The sequence below is a fragment of the Ursus maritimus genome, unplaced genomic scaffold (assembly GCF_017311325.1).
Source record: "Ursus maritimus isolate PB19 unplaced genomic scaffold, ASM1731132v1 scaffold_19, whole genome shotgun sequence".
NCBI classification, from domain to species: domain Eukaryota; kingdom Metazoa; phylum Chordata; class Mammalia; order Carnivora; family Ursidae; genus Ursus; species Ursus maritimus.
Window position 1 is genome coordinate 471,828 of NW_024424341.1, and position 25,060 is coordinate 496,887.

The 25,060-nt window shown below is 48.6% G+C and overlaps 1 protein-coding gene and 1 long non-coding RNA gene across 8 annotated transcripts in view; both read left to right on the forward strand.

Annotated features, from left to right (window-relative positions):
• The first annotated feature begins 1,470 nt into the window (after positions 1 to 1,470).
• Positions 1,471 to 3,707, forward strand: LOC103673854. Its single transcript, XR_571511.2, has 3 exons — positions 1,471 to 1,584; positions 2,743 to 2,834; positions 3,400 to 3,707. It is a non-coding gene; the product is annotated as an uncharacterized LOC103673854 (long non-coding RNA).
• Positions 3,708 to 10,531: 6,824 nt separating this feature from the next.
• ANKRD11 (ankyrin repeat domain 11) overlaps positions 10,532 to 25,060 on the forward strand; it is a 186,799-nt gene continuing 172,270 nt past the window's right edge. For all 7 annotated transcript variants that reach the window (XR_005835549.1, XM_040633154.1, XM_040633157.1 and 4 more), the window contains exon 1: positions 10,532 to 10,655. The gene's annotated coding sequence lies outside the window, so the exon portion shown is untranslated. The remainder of the gene's footprint in view (positions 10,656 to 25,060) is intronic.

A 25,060-nucleotide genomic window follows, 5' to 3' on the forward strand; every position in this document is an offset into this window, starting at 1 on the left:
GGTGTGTGTGTGTGAACTAAGATATCCTCAGGAGCCTGCCTGCAGGAAGGAGGGGAGCAGAGAGGACATCTGCCCACCGGAACTCCTCCCTTGTTCCTTGGGTGGTGGGGTCCTGGATGCTCAAGTTCCTGCTTCAGGCATGCTCCTGATAAGTCCTCCTTGTCTGTAAATAGGAATGACACGTTAGCATTTGAGACAGGAGTTCATCTTTTGGGTCACTTTTGGTTTTAATATTTAGGTTTCCTTATTAATCTCAGAGCAAATAATTATTTGCTTCTTCCCAAGTTGGGCAGGTTGGCAGCAACTAAACTTTTAAACTTTTTTTCTCTTTTTAAGCAGTTGCTTCCACACTTACCCTGGCCTTTGAAGCCCTTGGGCAGTTGATCACCGTAATTGCTGCCCCCATAATCATACCGGTGAGCTCATCCTTGCAGGCTAAGTCACACAGCTTGGAATGGCCTGTTCCACAATGATGTATTTGGCTAATATTAGGATGTCTTCCATAAGATACACTCCCTTGTAGAATGTCTGAATAAACTCATTCGTTTCTTTGAGTTTTGGTAAATTTTGTTTCTGAACTAGAGACCTTTCTTAGGAAATGATTTCTTCTCATATTGCTTATTAGCTGGGCTTTAGTCATCATATGTATGAGATTTTGTAGTCACAGATTTTGTTCTTGAAAGGATAAAAAGTCCATTTCTACTAGAAAAAAAAGCTGTACAGAAATGTGTGTGTGACTGTCTGTGTCCGCAGTGTTTCTCAAGACAGCTGGGCGTGAGATTTTGGACTGATGTCCAGGGGGCACTCCGAAAGTGCAGGGGTGCTTCCTGTCCATCTACCATTAACTCCCAGAGCTCTGGAGAGCACACAGCAAGTTCATTCATCTAATCTGTTCTGTGGATCGTACCAGCGGTCCATTGATGTGGAACAACTTGGCAAGTTAAAACGGTATTCATTGTGTCACACAGGTTTCTGAGGGTCGGGAAGCTGGGTGTGGTTGACCAGGTGGCTCAGGCTCAGTGTGCCACAAGGGTGCAGTCCAGTTGATGGCCAGGGCAGCGGTCATTTGAAGCTTTCCTGGTGCTAGAGGCTGGGTTTCCAAGGTGATGCCTTTGCCTGGCTGTTGGCAGGAGCTCAGCTTCTCACCACATGGCATCTCCGTGGGGCTGCTCACATGACATGGTCCCATTTGGCAGGGACGGCCCAAGAGTGTGAATTCCACCGGCCAGGGGTCATCGAGTATCTCCTTGGAGGCTGCTGACCACAGTGATGATTACGGAAGATGTCTGTTGTTCACATCTGCTCAGCAAAACCCAACCCTTGGATCCTGACCCCCTGGTCGCATGACCCCAGACTTTCCGGGTGCTGCATTCATCCCAACAATGATTGGTCCAGGAACAGAAAGTCAGCCTATGAGGTCCCTCCTTAGAGCTTCTATTTGAAGGTGAAGAAGGGACTTCGCCCTTGGGGTCATGGAGTAGAAGGATGGACTGAGTATGCTCTTAGGCCCTTTCCCACTGCGTGGAGAAAGCCAACCATGGCTGCAGAGAAGTTGGCCCACACATAGAGAAGCAAAGGCTGCAGGTGAGGCTTGGGACAACCTGGTGTCCCTAGATCCCGTCACGGCAGGTGGAATCCCCCACTTCATTCCTCATCATGAGCCAGCCCCTTTCTTTAGATGCAAGTTTACATCGGGTTTTTGGGTTTTTGTTGGTCCGAGCTGGGGTTCGCCTGTCCAGGATTGGTAGGTACTGGCGAGTGGTCCCTGGCCAGAGCCCTGGGCTCCCTCCTGAACCCCTCAGTGTGGGTTCAGAAGCATTGTCTGGGTTCAGCTACTGGAAAAGAGGGACCGTATCTGGATGTCCAGTTTACAGCCTATTCCTGGAAGTTACTAGCTTGCTATCTCCCTGGCCCCAGGGGTTACTTGTTCGGTGAACGATAAGATATTTGAAGGAAGAAGGTGTTCACTTTTTGTCTACTTTCAACTGAATGTGCCAGGTAGCCAACAGGACATTTGCTTGCTTGTTTCTGGGATGTAGGCAGTGATCAGATCAGCTATATCTCCACTCCATATCCACAGCCAGCAGTCATCAGCAGAGTGGCTCCATTTCTCAGGGTCGGACAGGGCACGCTGTCCCCCCAAAGGTCCCCGTGTCCTTCAATGAAGGCACAGAGTATTCACCAGCTGGCTGGTCCTAGATCCTAGGGGTCAATGGCTATTATGGCTTTTCAGCAAATCGATGGTGGACGTACTTCTGTAGAAATTCCATGAGCTACACTGAATTTGGACAGCCACAGCATAATAGGAATGAGACACGGAGAGAAGCAAGTGTTCCCAGACATCCCTGCCTTCTCTGCCAGCTTGCTAAAGAAAACCTTGCTTTTGTTCACTGGAACTTCCAACTCCGTGTTCTCAGAGATTGCTAGCTCATTCCCGGATGTTTTGTAATGCAGAACAAAAAGAGAAAGGACAAAAAGAGGTCAAAAGAAAGGAAGAGAGATGCAGAAGGATGGGGAAAGACCCCCAGAGCTGTTACTGGTCCCAAAGTAAAGATGATGGAAAGACAGGAGGAGGGGCGAAAGGGGCAGGTGGGCATAGTTTCTGAGGGTGAGTTTTTGGGGGGATTGGTGAGAGGCCCTCAAACAGCTGCAGGAAATGAAAGCACTGGAGAAAAAAGTAGATTTTTATGGGATAAAATGGCATTTCCCTTAACAGACACTTTCTCTGTGGCCATGTCCTAGGTGCTGGGGGCACAGCAGTGAACAGACACTTGTCCTCAATGAGCTTCCTTTCCAGTGAGAAACTGGAGTCCACCAAAGCAGCCACGCACATGGTATGTGAGAAGATTCTAAGTGGCTGCAGAGGCAAGGAAGGCCTGAGCTGGGGTGGAGGGAAGCCAGTGTGCGGGCGGGGCTGAAGCACCCCCTGGGGCTGGGCTCCACCGCCACTGTGAGGACGCTGCCTTTGCGCTCAAGGTGGAGGAGCCTTTGGAGGGAGGATTTTGAGCTAAAGACGGATTCCTCTGTGTTACAAGCATCCTTTTGGCCAGAGGAGGGGCGGGGGAGGGCAGGGCTCGCGACAGCCCAAGCAGGAAGGTGTGCTTGGGTGCCTCGGACGCGCTGTGGGAGCCAGGGGTGGCTTTGTGTCTGTCTTGGTGGCTGGCTGATGGCGGGGTCAGCAGCACACGAGTGCCCTCGCTCAGATGAGGGCTGAGCTCCCCGACAGGCCCCGTGGGGTGACAGGCCAGCTGGGGCCACAGACACCAGGTGCGGGTGTGAAAGGAACGTTTCAGGCACTGGTACTTTCCACTGTAAAGTACATGTTGATTTGACAGAGGACAAAGTGGCCGCTTCTATAAAGAATTTGAGCCGGGGCTCACGGAAGCCCCCTCCCCACAGAGATCACTGGCATGGAGACACACACCAGCAGATGGAGGCGAGGTGCCAGGACCTCCCCATGGTACACTTAACAGTCTTCCCCAGAGGATCCTGTGTTTCTGGAATTCACGGCCAGCCCTGGTGGGAGGAGGCATCGGAGCTGATCAGGTTCAGTTGGGAGACTATCTGGAGGGAGGAGGGTCCTTTGGCTTTATACTAGCCTCAAACCGAAGCATGCAACTTGGCCACGTCTCTGTCGCTGCTGTTTTATGTTTATTTTGCCTGACAGAGGCAAAATAATGTTTTATGTTTATGTTTATTTGTGACTTGGGCCCTAAGGCAATCCTACGTGAGGGTTACAGTTTCATAAACAGAATAAACAAAATGAAACAGAGCCCATAGACTATGTTTACAATCCATCTCTGGGCAGAAGGGAGGGACTAAAGAGTTTGTCTGGGAGTCTGGGTCAGGGTCACTGGAAGCTGATCCACGATATTCAACACTGAAACAGAAGAGCAGCCTGGTAGCATTCCTTCATTTAACTCAGATGACATCTACCCTTTTATTTTCTGAATACTTTTTAAGTTGCAAAGCTGAGTTTCAGTGGCACAATTTACTAATTCCTACAATACTGAACATCTCTGCTGTCCCCAGTGCTGTGAAATCGTGTTTTTGAAAGGTATGTGTACCCACATAGCAGGGGTCTCTGCCCAGACGTGTGAAGCAGGGAGCGTGAGTGTGCATTCCTAGGCCGCCTGCTCCAGGAAAGTGCTGAGGGACTGACCTCCGGGTTTCTGCAGCCTGGGCCTGGGCCAGGGCATCCCCTACAGCAAACCCATCCCAAACCTCTCTGCTTTTCACCACCAGGCAGGTGCGTAAATGACACGCAGGACAGCTCCAGGGGCCGTCCATGAGCTCCCAAGCTGCTAAGGCCAGGTGCCTCTCTGTCTTGGCACACTGCCTTTCACCATTTCCCTAATACTCTGTGCACTCCTACTAAATGGGACCACTTCTCTCTCTCTTAACTTGTTGTACACCTTCCAACCACTCTAGGGATTTCTAGCTCAATCTCCCAGACTCCAGGGCCCTGTATCGCCTTCTTGAGAACAGTTAACTTTCGTCAGTAGCCTGCAGCCATGCCCTCCAAACTGCCAGACCTTTGCTGACCCCCACAAAGGGTCTTGGGGGACCCCCGGGGTTCCTGGACCACACTTGGTGAAACCATGGTCTCAATCATGCCAATTCTAATGTCATTAGAATTATTTGTATCAAAGATATGTGAGTTTGGGGCAATGGGGTGGCTCAGTCAGTTCAGCGTCCGACTTTTGATTTCAGCTCAGGTCCTGATCTTGGGTCCTGGGATGGAGCCCTAAGGGCGTAGGGCTCCCAGCTCAGTGGGGAGTCGGCCTGAGGATTCTCTCTTTCCCTCCTTCCCTCCCCCTGCTGGTGTACTCTCTCTCTCCCTCTCTGAAATAAATAAATAAATAAATAAATCTTAAAAAAAAAAAGCTATGTGAGTTTTATTAATTTAAAAAGGGAATATAGGGGCACCTGGCTGGCTCAGTCGAAAGAACGTGTGACTCTTGATATCAGGGTCGTGAGTTCGAACCCCACCTTGGGTATAGAAATTACTAAAAAAAAAACCCAAACCTAAAAAAAGGAATTCAGATTAGATTCACGATTATCCTTTGTGAACCTCTCATTGGCTAAAGATATCTTGAAGTCTCTGAGGACAATTTGGGGAATTCGTTATTAAATTTTCACTGGATCCAGCATTCGTGAAAGACTCTGAATGGAGCATCCTGGATGGTAAGCATTGTGGTTACTCCCGGGGCAGGCACAGGCCAGAGCCCTGCCATCCCGGAAGAGCTCAACTGTATTCCCAGGAGCTCCTCTGCAGGGACCGCAAAGGGCAGTGAATGTGGCGGTGAATAGGTGACTCCTTCACAAACCCAAGAGAGGGACTGCAGATGGGTATCGGTCCCTGATGGACCATGGCCACCCACCAAAGCTTCTGGAATGTCCTCTGCCAGCTGCAGAGCCACAGGACGGCCTTCTAAGCCCTGTCCGGGCCATGAAAGAGTTTGGGAGATTTGTGTTCTGTCCCTGCTGGGACACTGTCCGGCACCCAGCAGGGACCCCAGCATCTGTTGAGCGAGAACACAATCCGTCTCCCAGCTGAGTAAGCTCCTTGCTCTCTGCAAGCTGACATTCATTACATAAAACACATTATGCAATATTATGACACTCTCAGTAGGAAAAAAAAAAAGTCCTAGGAAGACTTATTTTTTACTCTCAATCTTTCTAGTTGGATTTATGAGAAATTGATTGAAGAATAGTTCATATATTTAGATTTTTAAATTACATAAAAACTGATAGGCTAGCGGTACCTGGGTGGCTCAGTCGGGTGAGCGACGGACTCTTGGTTTCCACTCAGGTCATGACTTCACAGGTGGTGGGATCAGCCCAGGTGGGCTCTGCGCTCAGTGGGGAGTCCGCCTGGGGAGTCTCTCCCTCTGCCCCTCTCCCCACCCACATGAGTGTGTGCATGCTTTATAAAAGAAATAAATAAAATCTTTAGGAAACAAAACAAAACAACCTGGTAGGCTACAGAAAAAGTACTGGGGGCAGTTTTAAAAATTATGGGGTGGTTTTGGTGGTCCTGGGGTGAGGGGTCCCAGGAACATCTGAATCTTGCTTTACACCACAGTTCCTCCTTCCCTTGAGGTTTGGGAGGGCAATGCATCACAAAGCTATGGTAACTGCACAGCAAAGCATGTAATAATTGATTGTGAAGCCAGCTTGGGTTCCAAATTCTAATGCTAAGAATGCTGGTGAGCTGGGGTTGACCACAAGGCTGAGGGTGGGCTGCATTGGCCCAAACCCGGATGACAGTTCTTACCCCATGAACATGGGGAAAGAGACAGAAGGGAAGGTGTCAGAACGTGTGCCTGCTCTGGCCAGTTGGGCCACTTGTATAGAAAAGGAAGTAGAAAGAAAGCAAGGTGGCTGGGCCGTCTGCCTTTCAGCAGTGACCTCTGGCAATTCTGCAAGGGAGAGCTCCACCCGTGCCCCATCACTCTCCCAGGCCACAACAGAGGGGTGGTGTCCAGGCAAGTGTGGAGAGTCCCTTCGAGGACTTTGGCTTAGGAGCAAAACAAAGTAGGGCACATTGATTCTCTGGGAGGGCATCCAGCATCACCTGGGCCCTAGAGTTTTCTGAAGCCGCGTATGGCTTATGTTTAATCAACAATTAGCTGCTTTTGGTTCTAGGGGAACACAGACATACTGCAACGTAACTGCTTTTGGCAGGAACTTGGTTTCCTGAATCAGAATCTCCCGGTGGGTCCAGGTAACTGCATTAAAGAAAACAGGCTTCCCTGGAAAGCACTGGAGAACCCTGTGGGGATCAAGATGAAGAATTTGTAGACCTGATGTGTTGTCTTTGGCCACATGTTTGACAAATTGTTTTTACTGAAACGTCTCATAAAAATTTAAATTCCAGTCTCCATGGAAACACTGGAAGGTGTGGCACGGCTGGCTGTTTGCCAGCCCCCTCCTTCAGGCCCCCCAGGCTCATAGATGCTGTTTGCCACCCGCCCCTGCTCTCCTATTTGGCTGTCTTCACCACCTCCCCAGCCCCCTTCTGTTTCTCTTTTCTCTGCAACTATTGCAACTGCTTCCCACCTGCACTCTCATCACGGGCTCACCCTCATGGCAGGACTCTGGGGGCACCTGGGTGGCTCTGTTGGTGAAGCGTCTGCCTTGGGCTTAGGTCATGGTCCCAGGGTCCTGGGATTGAGTCCCGAGTCCGAGTCCAGCTCCCTGCTTAGCAGGGAGCCTGCTTCTCCCTCGCCCTCTGCCCTGCTCGTGTGCTCTCTCTCACTCGCTCTCAAATAAACACATAGATTTTTTAAAATAAAATATTTGTCAGAGAGAGGGAGGGAGCACAACCAGGGGGAGCTGGAGTGGCAGGCAGAGGGGGAAGAGGCTCCCTGCTGAGCAAGGAGCCCCATACAAATACATAAAATCTTCAAAACAAAACAGAACAGGACTATGCTCCTGTGCCTCCCGATTAAAGCCCTTCACTGGCAGGTGCTGCTTGCAGGCTAAAGATGATTTACTGTGTTCCTGACAGGCCTCACCTGCCCCAGCTACCTCCTGCTCTCTGTTGTTGACACCTCACCCCCATTCGCCTGTTACCCACAGGGAGGCCCAAGTATCTTGGACTTAACTGTACAAAACTAAACTCCCAGTCTTTCAGCCCAAACCTCTACCTCTCCTGGAGTCCGTCCAGCCAGTGTTGACTTCATCCTGGAACTATCTCTCTTACAGCTCACAAAATCTTGCCAATTCTATCTTCAAAACACATCCCAGATCCAACGGTCTCACAGGTCTATCTGGCCATCTCCAGAGTGATCCTTGAACGGTAGGTCAGGTCATGCATGGTTCATCTCCCTGCAACCATACAGTGGCTGACCTTTGCACTCAGGGTGAAATCCCAACTCCAAGTCAGGACCCTTGCCCAGCCACCTCCTTCATCTTGTTTGCTTGGACTTTGCTCTCTGCCTGTGGGGCTCCTTCCCTCCCCGTCCAGGGTGCTCTTCCCCAAATCATGCCTTGTTTCTCCACTCTGTCGTTCTCCTCAAAGGTCATCTTACCTGAGTCCTTCACCAATTAACTTACATAAAACAGCACCCCTCCTCTGCCCCCATCACCCAGTATTTATTTATTTATTTATTTTTAAGATTTTATTTATTTACTTAACAGAGAGAGACAGCCAGCGAGAGAGGGAACACAAGCAGGGGGAGTGGGAGAGGAAGAAGCAGGCTCACAGCAGAGGAGCCTGACGTGGGGCTCGATCCCACAACGCCGGGATCACGCCCCGAGCCGAAGGCAGACGCCCAACGACTGCACCACCCAGGCGCCCCCATCACCCAGTATTTCATACAGGTATTTGGACAGTGCTGAAAACACAGTGGGCACTTAAAAGCCTTAAATATGTGTTGAATGCTGCTCTTTGAGCCACCATACCTCTCTCCGCCTTAAGGACACCAGTTAGGTTGCCCCTTTGCCCAGGGCTGTCAAACAGAAACTGCAAGCAGTCAGGGTGTCCTTTAAAATTTCCTAGTAGTGGGGTGCCTGGGTGGCTCTGTCGGTTAAGCGTCTGCCTTCAGCCCAGGTCATGATTGCAGGGTCTTGGGATTGAGTCCTGCATGGGGCTTCCTGCTTGGTGGGGAGCCTGCTTCTCCCTCTTTGGTAAGTAAATCTGAAAAAAAAAAAAAAAAATTCCTAGTAGCAATAATTAGAAAATGAGATAAAACTAGTTCCCACACTATATTTTATTTAATGCCACCATCCAAAATACTATCCATGTGTAATAAATGCAAGAAAAATACCTATGAGATATTTTACGTTTTCTTCTTCATGTTAAGTCTCTGAAATCTGGTGTGTATTTTATAATCACAGCACATATCATTTTTGGACCCGCCACATTTCCAGTGCTTACCAGTCATAGGTGACTAGAAGCTATCTGATTGGGCAGCAGACCTAGAATATTCTCCCCACATCTTACTCACCTCTTCCTTAATCTTCTGACAGCAGCTCAAGTGTAATACCTTATGGAAATCTCTCGCAAGCCACTCCCCAGACCAGACCTGGTTTTTACTCAATATTCTTTCCTAACTCCTTACTCGTCTCTTTCAAAGTGCTTATCAACAGCTTGTAATTAGGTCCTTGTGTGGCTATTTGATAAACATGCGTGTTCCCTGCCTGATGCTAAATCCCATGCTGGCAGAGACAGACCGGCTCTGTTCCCACTGAATTCCCGGGGCTCGTAGCTAGGGTTGGGCCCGTAGCAACAAACATCTCTGAATGGATGTCTTAAATGGCTTAATTCTTCCCCTCTACTCTGCATTTCTTTTCTCTACCGTAGTTTTTACTTACAGGTTTTTGTTAAACATCTTTGCTTTTACCTTGTCAGACTGTTTCCAAGCCAAATTCCTTGCAAAGAGTGTTTGAGTGGCTAAGGTCAGTGTTTTTGCAAAATTTCCCAAGGATGAATATTGTCAGTGACCCAAACAGGAAGTGCTGATTCCTCATCCCCTCCTAAGTAGATTCACGTAAGTAAGCGTGGGGTCTGGAGCCTGCGTTTTATCCATTTTACTGGCAATCCTTAACGCGGAGGTGGATACGGGGACCCTGGGGTCCTCACTCCACGGGCTGGCCCCACCATCAGGTGCCCGCTCACCCAGGGAAGGGACTGGCGTGGGTGGGAAGAGCACAGTCTGGCTGCCTGGGGGAGTCTGGAAGGCTGCCTGCTGCGGTGCGGGCCCCGCTGCCCGCGCTCCCCGCAAGAGACGGAGAGTGCGCCAGCGCGAAAACGCTCCGCCCGCGGCGCTCCGGCGGAACCCCAGCGCGGGAGGGCCCCGGCCGCGGTGCGCCCGCACGAGGGCGCGGCGCCCGTCCTCCTCAGGCCGGCTCCAGGAGGGCGCGGGCGGCGGTCCAGCTCCGGGGACTGGGTTCCGGGACCCCGGCGTCGGCGAGGCGGCCCTACGGCCGACACCTCGTCTTCCCACACAGCCGACGCCAGACCCTGGATTTCGATCATCTCCCTCGGCGCTTCCGGCATTTGGAAAGACCAATCGTCCCGTCTGAGAGCAAAAGACCCGCCCCCTCCGCGCCGCAAGTAGCCAATCCAGCTGCTCGTTACCCTAGCGTGCCGTGCGTCCGGACGCACGACCTTGACCAATCCGTCCCGGGACGTCTTTCTGGTCCCGCCCCAGGCCTGTCACCGCAGCTGTCCCTCTCGCCGCCGCCCCTTCACCCCCGCCGGCGCACTTCCTCCCCGACGCCGTGACGTGCGCAGCCCTGTGCCCGGCCGCAGCGGGCCAATGGCGGAGGCGGATACGGCGGGCCAATGGGCGGCGGCGTCTCATGCGGCCGGCGCCCGCCGCAGCCGCCGCCGGGTCCCGGAGCCAGAGGCCGCCGAGCCGGAGCGCGATGGAGCGAGGGCCCCAGGCGGGGAGGCGCCGCCGCCGAGCGCGCGGCCCGACGTCCCCTCAGTGAGCGCCCGCGCCGCCGCGGCGCCGCCCGAGCCTGGCCGCGCCCGAGGGGCGGGCTCGCCTCCCGCCGGCCTCGCCGCTTCGCCGGCGCTCGGAGCCCGCCGCCGCCGCCGCCACCGCCGCCTTCCCGCTTGGGCCGGGAGACGGGCCGGGGCTGCATGGCCTCGCCCGCACGCCGCCGCTGAGCCCGTGGAGCCGTGCAGCCGGGAGCCGGTGAGAGCCGCCGCGGGTCGGGGCGGGGGGTCGGGGCGGGCACCGGGGCGTGGGGGCCTCCTTGCGGCCTGCAGGCCTCCCCTCCGGGCGGAGCAGCACGACGGGCGCCGGTGGGCCCAGGGGCCTGAGGGGCCGACATGGGGCTCCGGGGGGCCCGGGCAGCCGTGAGCGGCTGACGCGGGCTCCTGGTGGGCCTGGGGGCTCCGGGGCAGCCGTGAGGGCCCGACGGGGGGCTCCGGGTGGGCCTGGAAGGCCCGGGCAGCCGTGAGGGGGCTACGGGGGCTCCCGGCGGGCTTGGGGGGCCCGGGGCCGCCGCGAAGGGCTCCGGGTGGGCCTGGGGGGCCAGGGGCAGCCTCGAGGGGCTTCGGGTGGGGCTCTGGGTGGGCCTGCGGGGCCAGGGACAGCCGTGAAGGGACTGACTGGGGACTCTGGGTGGGCTTGGGGGCCCCGACAGCCGTGAGGGGTTCTGTGGGCTCCGAGTGGGCCTGCGTGGCCCCAGGGCAGCGGCGAGGGGCCGACAGGGGCTCCAGGTGGGCCTGGGGGGCCCGGGGCAGCCGTGAGGGGTTGAGGGTGGGCTTGGGGGAGTTGGGGGGCTCAGGGCAGCCGGGAAGGCCCGGCGGGGGCCCCGGGCACCTGGGGAGCGGGTGCGGCGACCTCTGACCCGAGGGAGGGGTGCCTTCGCGGTGTCGGTTGTAGTTGTTATTCCCAGCGTCCCTATTATTATCACTGTTTTGAAATGGGAGCAGGCGGCTCTCGGGCTCCGAGCCGGAGGGGGCGGGCGAATCCGAGTCGTGAAGGGAGAGTGGGGGCGACGGGGGTGCAGGAGGCGCGCGTAGGCCCGCGGAGGGGCAGGAATGCCGGGCAGCGGCGCGGGGGTGTCGTCTCGGGGGGAGGGTAGGCGGGACTGGGGGGCTGGTGGGAGGGAAGCGGTGGCGGTGGCGGCTGCAACAGCAGTCCTTGGCCTCAAGGAACAATGTGAGACGTTGCCTGAAATGTTAATTTCCGTTCCTCATTTCATCATCCCCTGGCAGGGCGGTAGCTGTGAGAGAGAGAGAGAGAGAGAGAGAGAGAGAGTGTGTGTAGGGTTGGCCTTGCCACATGGATTCAGTCCCCTCTCAAAGAGGGATTGTGCTGTTGAATCTTGTGTCTTTGGTGTTTGGGGGTGGTGGTGGAGAAGTCTTAGTTTTTCTTGAGGTCTGCTCTTTTCGTGCCCCATCAAGGTTTTCTGCTTCTGTTGTTCTTTTGGAAAGCCAGTCTTGTATCCCAGCTTCCAAGGATTTTTGGAAGAGGCTTTGGAAGATTAAGCTGGCCTAAGAGGGCCCTATGCTTTGAAAACCATTTTCTCTCCAGCAGTTAAGATGCAGCATGCCTAGGTTTCGTGATTCCTATAGGTTATAGAAAGTTTTATATTCCTTTGCAAGAACAGGATGGTTTTGCAGATTTCCCGGTAGAAAAATCAGATTTCAGGCTTTCTTGTAAGGTGAGAGTTTTTAAAGTGATCTGAGCAGTATCCTTAACATTCCATTTCAACAGAGGAGTGAAAGTGTGCACAGTTGTTGAATCACAAAACTTAGAATATTTTTGTCCGTATAGGGGATTGATGGGAGGCATTCAGCAAAAACGATGTAACATGATATTGCTGGTGGAAAAAGTGCCATTGACACAGTTGCTATTTTTGGTTTGTGCAAACCCAGTCAATGGCATAACTTGAATAGTTCTAAATCAGAGACCCTGAGACTGTTTATTTGATGCCTTTGGGACCTTGATTTCTCTTACTAAATGTTGCTGTCCTGGAAGACTTGTTCTGCTTTGTGTTTTTTGAGACTGATTGCACAAGTACTGTGATATTACTTTGAAACTGTAGTTAAAAAAAGAAATAGGAAAAACATCTTGCTCAACTTTGATTGTGACCCTTGAATTGGATCTCGATCTTGGTGTTCCCTCCCCCACCCTCCATTCAGCTGTTGTTCTCTCTGTAGTTTTGTGCGGAGGAGCAGGATCTTATTTGATAGGCTGGCCCTCTTGAATGGAATGGGAGGAAACAAAGACCAAGTAACTATAACATTTTTCTGTGTTCTTTGTGCATGCCTCTTGAGTTAGGTGAAAAGCTGCCCCCAAATATTGCTAAGTTTGATCCAAATTTGAAACTTGCAGAAGTTTTTAAATTCTAAATATTTTTTTTAAATTTTGGCAAAACACAGATAAAATTTATCAGAAGTTTGTGTTTAAAGGTGTCCCATAGTCTTGAGTTCCTCATTTGCAGTTCTAACTTTGCTCGTTTACTTGCATCGCCCTGTGGGATGTTCTTCTCTAGACCCGCTGTGGACCAGCCATGCTAATCACATTGCACTGGCAGCGCCTTTCATCTCTTGAAACCAGATGGGCTGCTTATGACTAGTGGCTGTCATGTTAGCTATAATTACAGTGTTGATACAGTGACAAGTAGAACTTTCCACAGAGAGTTAAACCATGCTATTTGTATTTGAGAATATTTTTCAAGAAGCTTTGTGTGCCTTGGGTTTTTAAGTATATTTAATGTAGTAAGGTTATGTTTTATCCAATATAACAAGAAAGTTATTTTGCATATGGGCAATGAGCCCATTATCAATTAAATAACATAATTAGACCGTGTCAGTAAATGCTGGTTCAGAGCGTAATCTGCATTTGTTGCCAAAAGAAGTGTTTTGATCTGTCCCATTACCCTGCGTAAGTCCCTTCATCCCTCACGTGGTAAGTGTAAGGGATGAGCTTTCTTTAATAGCAAGATATTTGTTAGTTAATAGGTGAAAATGAGGATGCATTGCTTGTCTGACTGCGTGCCATGTCAGTTTATTACTGCTGTTTAGTCATTGCTCTGTGGAGGATGAGCTTGGCCCGTTCCATGAACTTCCTAAAAAATTGAAGTCAAATAACTAAAAGTTATTATCTTGAAATTTTTCACTATGTGTTCTCTTAATTTTATTTCAAATGAAGTTTTTGTGCAATTCAACTTTTCCAGTTTTATCTTAAAGCTATATATATATGAAAGGGTGTCAATCCTCAGCTCCTGGAACTTGGGCAGTTAGAGCTAATCAGCATAGAAAGCCTAAAAGGCTTAGGAAATGATCCACTCAACAACTACTTTGTTAATTCTGATGAAGACGTTTCTATTGAGAAGTGGCTCTTTTTCTGTTTGATGGATCTTATTCTTGGTATCTTTTAAGCTAAGTCAGACTGAGCTGTATGTGTCAGTGTCTGTTTTTATTTTTCTGGGCTTAACTCTGCTCCTCCTCACATTCAATACTTTCTTTAAATAGTGTTTGATGTATACACAATAGAACTACAGATGCTATTTTTATGGTAAGGTCCCAAGTGCTTATTAACAACCTAACCCTGGTTGTATGACACCCCCCCCCCAGCCCCCTCTGTGACTCCTTGTCACTCTTGCTGGAACTCTTGATGCTCTGGCTACATTGGCCTTCCACTTCCTAGATGGGGACATGTGCCTTATTCTCTCACGGCCTTGACACGTGCTGATCCTCTGTCTGGGCCAGGTCCTGCTGCATGTCCATCATTGCCTCCCTGCAAATCCTCCCCCCTCCAGATCTATAGGGTAACTCCCGCGCAGCCTTTGGGTCTTAAATAATGCTTTCTCTTAGCTTTCTTAATCATCATTCCCAAGGAATGTGGCACCCCATTTTGTTAGAACCACATAGAACTTAAAGCAACTGATCAGATGTGTAACAATTGGTTTTCGTCCGTCCCTGTGAAAGAAGATGCTTAATGACAATAGGGATGGCCTCTTTGATCACTCAGGGCCCAGCCTAGGGTATGACGTTAGTCATGGAATTGGCTCAAGAAATAGTTATTGAATTGTTTAAAGACTGTATATAGAAGTATTTGAGTAATTTTGGAAGGAGAAACTTGGGATCATGAACTTTCATTTGTTTGATTGACTAGAAATAATGCTATGTGATTTCAGTCACTTTCCCATTTGTTCTCAGACGTTTTCCTTTACAATTGAGGTAAGGTGTGGGACATGGCTTTTACAGTTGGCACAAGACAAGAGATAAAGGAAAATAAATAACAGGAAAGTTGTCTTTGTGGGAAGGAAAAGAAAGCCTTCTGGACGCAGTTTTAGTGGGACTGCTGCTTTTGGGGCCAAGGCCAAGGCTTACTGCGTGTAGTTTGCTGCTGCTGTATTTCATTTAGAACTTTGAGCACCTTCTGGCCTCTTGTAACATAAGTAGTGGTTTAGTATGATAGTGGGGTACTTAAGAAGTTTGAGCATTTGATCTTACTTTTTTTTTTAAACCTCCCAAGCTATTGTAATAAAAAAGTTTCTGAGCTTTGAGACCACAGCTTCTGTTCAAATATAAATACTCCAGAATGGAGGTGGCCCCTTAATATCCCTCGGACCCCAGTTTTAGCATTTTTAAAAAAAGATTTTGTTTTGAGAGAGAGAGTCACGGACCTCAAGCGCAGGGAGGGACAGAGGGAGAGGGAAAGAATCTCAAGCGGACTCCCTGCTGAATACAGAGCCCAAAGAGCGGCTGGATCATGACCTGAGCCGAAATCAAGAGTCGGCTGCTTAACCGACTGAGCCAGCCAGGTGCCCCCAGTTGTAGCATTTTAATGAAGAAAAAAAGTAATCTCATTGGAGGGAAATACACCAAAATGGAGTTGTGTGTTATTCCCCCCCTTATGTTTTGTAATGTTATGTAATTGGCAAAAAAAAAAAAATTGCTTTTGAAAAGACTTTGGGTATAATTTGGGTGATAGAGACTTGAGTTTTTGGTTTGAATAACTGTTGAATTTGTGGTTTTAATGTTTTAGGTAATAAGGGGTGAGGGGAATTAGTTGTGGTTGAAAATATTTAGAGACACCATTCTAAAACTTAAGAAATCCCACAGTTTTGAAGCTGGTTCAGTGACTGAAGAGTTAAGTGGGTTTTCAGTGTGAAAATAAAAGAAGTCTGTCCCATTAATACGGCTGAGGTTTTCAAGGACTGAAAGGACTGGAAATTCTGTCGCTGGGCCGAGGCTTGTTGGACACCCCCACCCCCAGCCTAGGTTGAGGTGGTTGTGGGAGTTCCAGTGTCCTTACTGGCTGGCTGAGGGCAAGACCCAGGTTGCCAGCTCTGCCCTTGGCATCTGTGCAGTGAATTATTTATTATCCTGAAAATCTGTAGGCACTCTTTTTCCACTTGTAAAGAAACCAGTGTGCATCGGTTCACTATATAAAAATGTTGGCCCTTTCTCAACATAAAACATTTTTTGATCACTTAGATCAAATTTTTCTGTCAAGGTTAAATAAAATTAATGAAATCCCTCTGTCTTCCAGTTACTTGTTTAGCTCTGTAAAATGGGACTTTTTAGAATGGCTGGAGTTGAAATTTAACTTGTAAATGCTTAATAACTTTGTGATATCAGAGGTTAGTTTTCATCTAAAATGTAGCAAATAGAGTTCTTTTCTCAGGGCATTAATAGAAAGTGCCCCTTCCTCCTGATGGCAGGCGCCAGAGCCAGAATGCTGGTGTCTTGGAATAGTGAATATTTCTAAGTAATTAGAAATTGCGTAGGGTGCTTGGTTCTTAAGGTTTTGGCCAGAGTTGTGATTGTTTTATTTTCCACTGCATTCATACCTAGCAAACTAAAAAGACTTTCACTTAATTCTGGGTGGTGATGTCAAGTTGAAACCATTATGGCTGTACTGTGTAGACTTACCTAAAACAGAGACGGTGAGAGCAGCAGTGAAGAGCTTTAATACTCTTGAGAGGTGAGGCCTTGCTGGCATGTACCACATTTCTAAATGTGGTTTTCCATCCTGTAAAACAGGATGTAAACACACATGCACACACAAACCCCCAAAGCAACACTCTTGAAGGATTTTTTTTTAAATTACAAAAATGCCTGGCTACTTAAAGGCTGTTCAAAACACTTAAAAATAACCCAAACACAACAACTCACCTTTTGGATGATGAAAAGGAGGCCCAGCCTTATGGGGTCTGAAACTGCTGAGAACCTGCAGTGTCCCAAGTGCTCCTCAGCCCCTCAGGTCGTTCTGGTTTCAAGGAGTGTTTAGACTTTGTGAATTGTTTTCTTTGCTAGAGGTAGAGGATCTGGCTTACCTTCATGGGCATTTCCATTACTTTGACAATAGTTTATCTGAGATTTGAAGTTTTTTAGTTTAGAGATTAATATATTAAATATGCTAACACTCAGAACTTTCTTGTAGGAAAAATTTTCTCCAGCACCTGACAGCACCTGAGAAAGGTAGTCTTTGAATTGTGTCCTTTGTTTTTTAGTATGAAGCTTAGAAAAATGATAAGTGCTTTCACTCGTAGTTTGATTTTGGGCATATGCAACCTTAATGGGATTTACCTGGGAACTTTGTTTCTCTTCGGTGAAGTGCTTAGATCTGATTCTGCTGAGCTTGGCTTCTCATCAGATGACTGACTTGTAAAAGATGACGGGGCTGAAGCAATTTCAATGTCTTGAAAAAGGGCCAATAGCACAATGAAGTGTTAGAAAGTTGGGGAGAACATTTTTGTCCTAGATTTTAACCTATAACCTCCCTTTTTCCTTTCCTTGATAGTTTTCTCTGAAGCCACCAAATGTGTTGGCTCAAGTGGGGGCAGAGCGACAGAGGGTGTGCCGTATCGGAGAGGTGACACAGGAGGCTGTGAAGGGCCGAAGGCAGACATGTGCACTCAGAATTTGGAGAAACGCTTATGGATTTGTATTTCAGTGGTGCCACTGCTCCTTTCTATAGCTGCTTTAACAAATGACCACAAACAGTAGTTTCAAACAATACAGCTTGATTATTTTACAGTTCTGTCGATTAGGAGCCTGACATGAATCTCCCTGGGCTAAAATCAGGGTGTCGGCAGGGCCGGTGCCTCCTGAGGGCTCCAGGGGGACTCTGTTTCCTTGCCTCTCTTATCTTGTAGGGGCTGTTCACACTCCTTGGCCTCTGACCCCTTTCTCCATCCTTAAAGCCAGCTGTGTTGCACCTCTCTGACTTTCCAATGCGACCTCTCCTTTCTGCTCTCCCTTCTGCCTCCCTTTTCCACTTTTGAGGACCCTTGTGATTACATTGGGCCCACCTGGATAATCCAGGATACACTCCCTGTCTGCTGATTAGACCTTAATTCCATCTGCAACCTTAATTCCCCTTTGCCGTGTGACCTAAAATACCCACAAGTTGCAGGGATTAGAATAGGGACTCTTTGGGAGCAGTGTTTGGCCAGCCACACTAGGTTTTCCGTGGATGTGGTTAAAACAGATGAGCTTGGATCAAGTTATCGTGCAGATGGCTCCGGTGCTTCGCCTCGATTCACCAGAACTGTCTTGGCTTTAGAAAGACTCTACCATCAGTCCAGCCAATGTAGTCTGGCATTGATGGAGAGTTAGTTAAGTGTGGTGGGAATACATGTCCTGCACAAGGTTTTGCTATTTTTTGGTAAATTTTTATTTTGGAATAATTTTATATTTACAGAAGTACTGCACACAGAAGTAGTAGTGGGAGGAGTTCCATTCTACCTTTTCTCTTGAATGGCAACATCTCACATGACACTGCTGAGGTTGTCGGAGCTAACAGTCAACATTGGTACATAACTATTTTTGTTTTGAAGATTGATTTATTTGGGAGAGAGAAAGAGAGCGTGCGTGCGTGCACAAGGGTGGGGGCAGAGGGAAAGGGAGAAGCAGACTCCCCGCTGAGCCCAGAGCCCCATGCGGGGCTCGATCCCAGGATCCTGAGACCATGACCTGAGCCGAAGGCAGATGCCCAACCAACTGAGCTGTCCAGGCGCCCCTGTGTATTACCGTTAATTAAACCCCAGACTTCATTTGAATTTCACCCATTTTTCCTCTGAGGTCCAGGATCCCACATTACATTTAGTTATGTCTCTTTAGTCTCTTCCTGTCTAAGAGTTTCTCAGGTAGTCTTTGAATTGTGTCCTTTGTCTTTTAGTATGAAGCTTAGAAAAATGATAAGTGCTTTCACTTATGGCTTGGGAAAAGGTACCTTGTTTTTCATGACCATGGCAGTTTTGAAAAGTACAGTCTTTGTTTTATGTCTTTGTAACCATTCACCCATTTGGCACAGTTACAAAGCACTGTATCTCTGACTTCTGGTTTATCAGACTACTTTTCCAAATGTGGACTGCTGTATAGTAGGAGAACGGTCTTGTATCTTTTTGCATCTGGACTGAATTACCTGGTTTTTTGGAGGGGACTCCCAAGACTAGATGAACCTAGCTTTTCCCACGTTACATTGATTTAGTCACTGTTGTTCATTGCTCACCCTGCCAGGTTGTGTGGTGAGATGCATAAGGAGGACTGAGACGTGGCCCTGCCCGAGGTTGGGAGGAAGAGAGGCACTTGGGGGGCCGTGACACGAGGTAGGAGTGCAGGGGAGAGAAAACGTGTCTGGCTCTGAAGTCTGGGAGATGTCCTGGAGGAAGTGTTATTTAAAAATCGGTGAGACATCAGTGTGCAGGAAGCAGGGCGAGGCCGTCATAGACTGTGGGAAGCACTAGGAGATAGGCTGTAATGTGGGAATGTCCGTAGGCCTGTTGGAACATGTGGCCCTTGAAAAAAATAGCAGATAAAGCTGGGAAAACGGATGGGCTCCAATTGTGTAACACTGGGCCTGCTGAGGGGGGAGGTGTTCCGTGACCTGTGGCAGGAGGTGGTGTGTCCGAGTGTGAAGGTGGTGGACGGGCCCAAGGCAGGTCAGAGTGGCTCCGGGAGAGGCCTTTGCTGTGCTCCTGTGCCTAGACTCGGAAAGTCATGACCCAAGGAAGGATGGTGTCTAGGAGTGGGCTGCTGCTTCTGGAGGCAGGTGAATGCTAGGTCACTCTTGGGTCTTCTCATTTGCCCTTTACCCCACCGCCCTCTGCTTCTGGACAGATGATCAGGTTTAAAAGAGTTCTCACCACAGGCACTATTGTAGAAAGCAGGAACACCATTTTCCAGGGAAGAATGTAAAACAGCTAGTTAGAAGTGGATGATGGGGTTTAAGATTTGTTGTAGGAATAAAGCTTGAATTAAAATGAGTAGCAGAAGTGCCCGTGCCAGAAAAGTCACGGGGGAGTGAAGTGCAGGGAGCAGAGCCTGGGGGGAGGCTTGTCCGTGAGGGGCAGCCTCCTAGGTAAGAGGAAGAGACTCTGGCATCGGAGAGGGTTGTGTGGTCCAAGACTCTCCTAAGAGGATCTGGAGAGCCTTGAAATGGGGGGGGGGGGCTCTTCCAGTGGACTGTGCAAGCACCGTGTGAAGACTTAGTGGTGGTGTTTGTATAGAAATGCTGGAAGATGAGAGGACTTGATCCAGAGTGGATGGAATGGGGCAAACAAGTGATGGGCAGTCTTGTGAAGGGACAGCAGAGGTGGTGGAAGAGGGACGGAGGGTGGGCTTGGGCGTGCTCTCGTGCCTGCAGCATGCCACCCTGAATGCCGTGGGCCCTGTGCACCTGTGACAAACCCCCCACGTGCTCCTGTTCTCATGGTCTGAGGGGCAGAGGCCAGGAGCCTGGACTTCTCATGTCCAAGACAGAGTCTGGTCAAGACAGTATAGGCCAAGGATAATAGTTTTGGGTTCATATAGGAGGGGCTAGACATTGGGGGCTGGAGAAATAAATAGCCTGCTGGTGCAGGCAGCATGGAAGGAAGGTATTTGCTATCTTGTTACTTGCTCAAATACTTCGTTAGGCTTTTTTTTTAATTTAAGATTTTATTTTATTTTTCATTATTTCTTAAAGGTTTTATTATTTGAGAAGAGAGCAGGAGCAGGGGGAGGGGCAAAGGGAGAGGGTGAAGCAACCTCCATCCCAGGACACTGAGATTATGACCTGAGCTGAAGTCAGACGCTTAACCGACTGAGCCTCCCAGGCACCCCGATTTTATTTTATTTTTTAAGTAATCTCTACACCCAAAATGGTGTACAGGGGTTAACAGCCCTGTACCATAGCATTAACGGGGTTACGACCCCGAGATCAGGAGTCACATGCTCCACCAACCGAGCCAGGCAGGCACCTGTATTTTGTCACTTAGGTTGGACTTGGGTTTGTTCTGTATCTTACACATATCAACGCACGTATCAATAGCTGCCTGATCAATATTTGCGTGACAGATCAGTATTTCAAGTTAGGGACTTAAAAAACAGGCTTATGGCTTGGGAAAAGGAGTAATACTTGTGAAGACATCTACTCCATGTAAGAAGCATGTACTGTGTTCAGCCTGTGCCGAGCATGTTTCCTGGCGTGAGCGTATTCCTGAGTTGCTTCAAGTCAGCAGAGCATAGCCTTCATCCTGCTGGAGCACAGCACGATTTATCATGTGCTGGCCTACAAGGGCTTTGTCCTGGTGTCTGTCTGTGGTTGGGGCAGTCGTGAGACTCTGGGCTTCTGGTTTAGGCAGCCTTCTGTTGGGTGGCTGTCTCTGTTGGCTGCACTGTTTCTGTCAGGACTCTAAATTGACGGTAGTTCAGTTGCCGACGCAGAAATAAATGGAGAGCAAAAGTCGATGTTTTGGACAGTCTGACCCTTGCAGGTGCCCAGGGAGGGGTGCTCTTAAAGGGAGTTGCCTCAGGGCCAAGGATGGCCTGCCTGTGTGTGGTATACTAACTTCTTTCTGTTTACTTGTACTTAAACTCTCCGCACTTGTGCTAAATCCCCTTGTTACCAACCCTCCATAACATTACTGCACTTTACCTTTTGACAGCTGCTGTCTTTGATGGAAAGAAATTATTTCTGTAGTTGTTAACACTGTCTTAGAGCTAATCCAGCCACTGGTTCTTTTTCTCTTCTTTCTCTTCCCTCTTTTCTTCTGTCTGTCTTTGCATTTAGAAGCTGCAGAACAGTGCAGTCTGGATTTACAAATGACTGGTGTCCCGAGCTCCAGTGTTTGGTGACTGTGCCAGTCCCAGCAGGGATGGGGGATGGGGTGGAGGACTCATGGGAAGTCTCTCAGCAGTCATGGCCGTTGCTCACCCTAGCTGAGGCTGGCGTGTTGTTGTTTGTCTGTCCATGGATACTTTTGAGGGCTATAATTTCGGACGCATGGTGTAACTGAGTGGTTTTAAGTTTTCATTCCTGTATGGGCCTCTTTCTCAAATGTTACAGTCTAATTAAGCAATAAAAATTACTCTCTGGATTGTAAAATGTAAGAGTCAAGTTTGTTCCAGATGTTAATGAGTTTATGTTAATGTTTTATTGTTAGCATCATGTTATCACTTGTGTTCTCCCTTGTCTCGTGGAGCTTTCTTTAATAAAGAAGTTCATGCATAGCAAAGGAAACCATCAGCAAAACGAAAGGACAGCTTATGGAAAGGGAGAAAATATTTGCAAACCATATATTTGATGAGGGGTTAATATCCAAAAAAATATAAAAAACTCATACAACTGAATAGTGAAAGAAAAGGAAACAAAACAACCCCAAATAATGCAATTTAAAAATGGACAAAGAACCTGAATAGACATTTCTCCAAAGAAGATCTATAAAAGGCCACAGATACATGAAAAGAGCTCAGCGTCACTAGACAACAGGGAAATGGAAATCAAAACAGTGAGATACTACCTCACACCTGTTAAAATGGCCTTCATGAGAAACATAAGAGATAACACATATTGGTGTGGATGGGGGAAAAGGGAACCCTTGTGCACTGCTGGTGGGAATGTAAATTGGTGCAGCCATTATGGAAAACACTGTGAAGGATCCTCAAAAAATAAAAATAGAATTACCATACGATGTAGCAATTCCACTTCTAGGAACAGATCCAAAGGAAATGAAAATGCTAACTCGAGAAGATATCGGCACCCCACACGCATTGCAGCATTATTTACAGTAGCCAAGATGGGCAAACAATGTACGTGTCCCATCGGCAGGTGAATGGATAAAGAAGTTGTGGTGTCTGTTGTGTATATACAGTGAAATATTATTCAGCCATAAAACAAATGAAATCTTCCATTTGTGGCAACATGGATGGATCTTGAAGACATTGTGCTCAGTGAAGTAAGTCAGGCAGAGAAAGATAAATACTATATGATTTCACTTAAATGTGCAATCTAAAAAAACAAAAACCAAACTCATAGAAAAAGAGATCAGGCTTGTGGTTACCAGAGGGAAAAAGTGGGGGAGGGGAAACTGGAAGAAGGTGGTCAGAAGGCACAGACTTCCAGTTAGAAGATAAAAAAATAGGAGGGATGTGATGTACGACAGGACCCAGGACCCTGGAATCATGACCTGAGCTGAAGGCAGACGCTTCACCTACTGAGCCCCCCCGGTGACCCCTTTTCTTTTTGTTGTATCTGTGGTAGAGATGGGTGTTAGCTGAACCTCTTGTGTAATGTCTGTAAATCAAGCTGCCATGCTGTGTGCCTGAAACTGACACAGAGATGCATGTCAATTATTTTTCAATAAAACGGGAAACAAAGATCACTGCAAGACCTCACCGGTGCTCGCCGAGTACCAGGAGTGCCACTGAAAACCTTGAACAGGGTGAGGCCAGTGGGTATTTCTGACACCCTTGGTTGGAGTACTCTAAAGTCCACATGGCTCACTACCTCTGACCACTTCTGCTCTCTGCCCTGTCATTGTTGCTGGGGTGTTAGTACATGTATACGTGACTTTGCTTTAAAAGATTTAAAAGGTAAACAGTTACATATAGTCTATAAAATGAATTTATACAAAAGTGAGTATCAAATGCTGATTAGGCCAGGGAAGTAGTTTTTTTCAGACTGCTTAAAATAGCCTTCAGTTTTATGAAAAGTCATTTCTGAGTAGTGAGATATCTTTTATTTTTGTTTTATTTTATTTTTGAAGATTTATTTGAGAGAGGGAGAGCGTGAGGGAGAGCTCACTAGCAAGGGGGAGGGGCAGAGGGAGAAGCAGACTCCCTGCTGAGCAGGGAGCCCGACGCGGGGCTCGATCCCAGCACCCCAGGATCATGACCGGAGCCGAAGGCAGATGTTTCACCAGCTGAGCCCCCCAATCGCCCCGTGAGATATTTTTTTCTATCAAGTCATCTGTTTTATTCAAGAGGCAGACCTGCCTGGTAATACGTGTTCTTCTAGTGACGCTGTTCTGTCCTGAGGTCGGTTACCTGACACTCAGAAGTCATAAGGACTGTGGGAGCTGGGCGATACATTGTCTGTACAGTTGTCAGAGGTGGGATGTGTACTTAGTTTGGGTCATTTCACGGGAGGGCCCATTATGTCTGTGTAGGACGGCTCAGTTCATGCACGTTTAGTTTTCATACTACTTCATTGCAGAAAACTTGGGAATGATCAAGGGTTCCTTTTGTTGAGATGTGGCTCTTTGATGTGAGAGTTATGAGAATAAGGGTTTTCATTAAGCATGGAGACTTGTTTATGAGAAGTCCTGATGTGAAATGTCCTAGGAAGAAGCTGCCGGTTGTTGTTGATGGTGCCAGGTATATGCTGAGAACCGTTCTCCACCAGCCATCAGGTGCGAGGAGAGTGTGTAGGCCCAAGGGAGGAGCCTCCAGCAAGGGTGCAAGGATACGAAGACACTGCTTGTGTGAGAAAGACCTCCAGGTTGCTTCTTGGGGGTACAGTCCATGAGGCCTGAGAGCTGGCCTCTTTGGGATAGTGTGTGCTGACTTGGTGGGCCTGGGGAGAATGTTCTCAGGTGGGGTGGAGATGTCAGATTGGTTAATGGTGTAGGGGGTCTTTCTTCTCTACTAAGATGTTTGGAATAGGTTGTCTTATATAGATTTGAGAGATTTCAAAAGAAAAATACACCACAACAATTTGGCTTTACTTAATGCTCTGTTTTTTGTCTGTCCCTGTTGGGGTGATGGTTCATAGGTGCACTCCTGTTCGTTGGACCCTGGCTGTAGATGCACAGCTTGAGTCATGGGGGTGTTTCTTGGCTGGTGCCTGTCAGCCCTGAGGGCCTGCGTGTGTGCTGTTCCCCACAGTCCCAAGTCCAGACTGGCCGAGCAGGTCATTGAGCTGCGCCCACTGGTCCTTGTATCCTGGCAAAGACTAGTTAGGAACTATTACTGAGAACGTAAAACTTGGAGCTCCTGGGTGGCTCAGTCAGTTGAGCATCCGACTCCTGGTTTTGGCTCAGGTCATGATGTAATGGGTTGTGGGATCATGCCCTGTGTCAGGCTCTGTGCTGGGGGGGAGATTCTCTCCTTCTGCCCCTCCCCCCTCTTTCAAGTAAACAAATAAAGCTTTAAAAAATAAAGTAAAACTCGAAACCAACTTACTAAGCATTCCCCATGTTAAATCATTAAAAAAGTTTTTTTGTTTTTCTTTTGAAGCCATGATAAATTGGATATAGAAGAAGACATACCGAAAAACAAATGTGAGGTCTAATTTTTAACATTTAAAATGTATTCATCGTGGGGCGCCTGGGTGGCACAGCGGTTAAGTGTCTGCCTTCGGCTCAG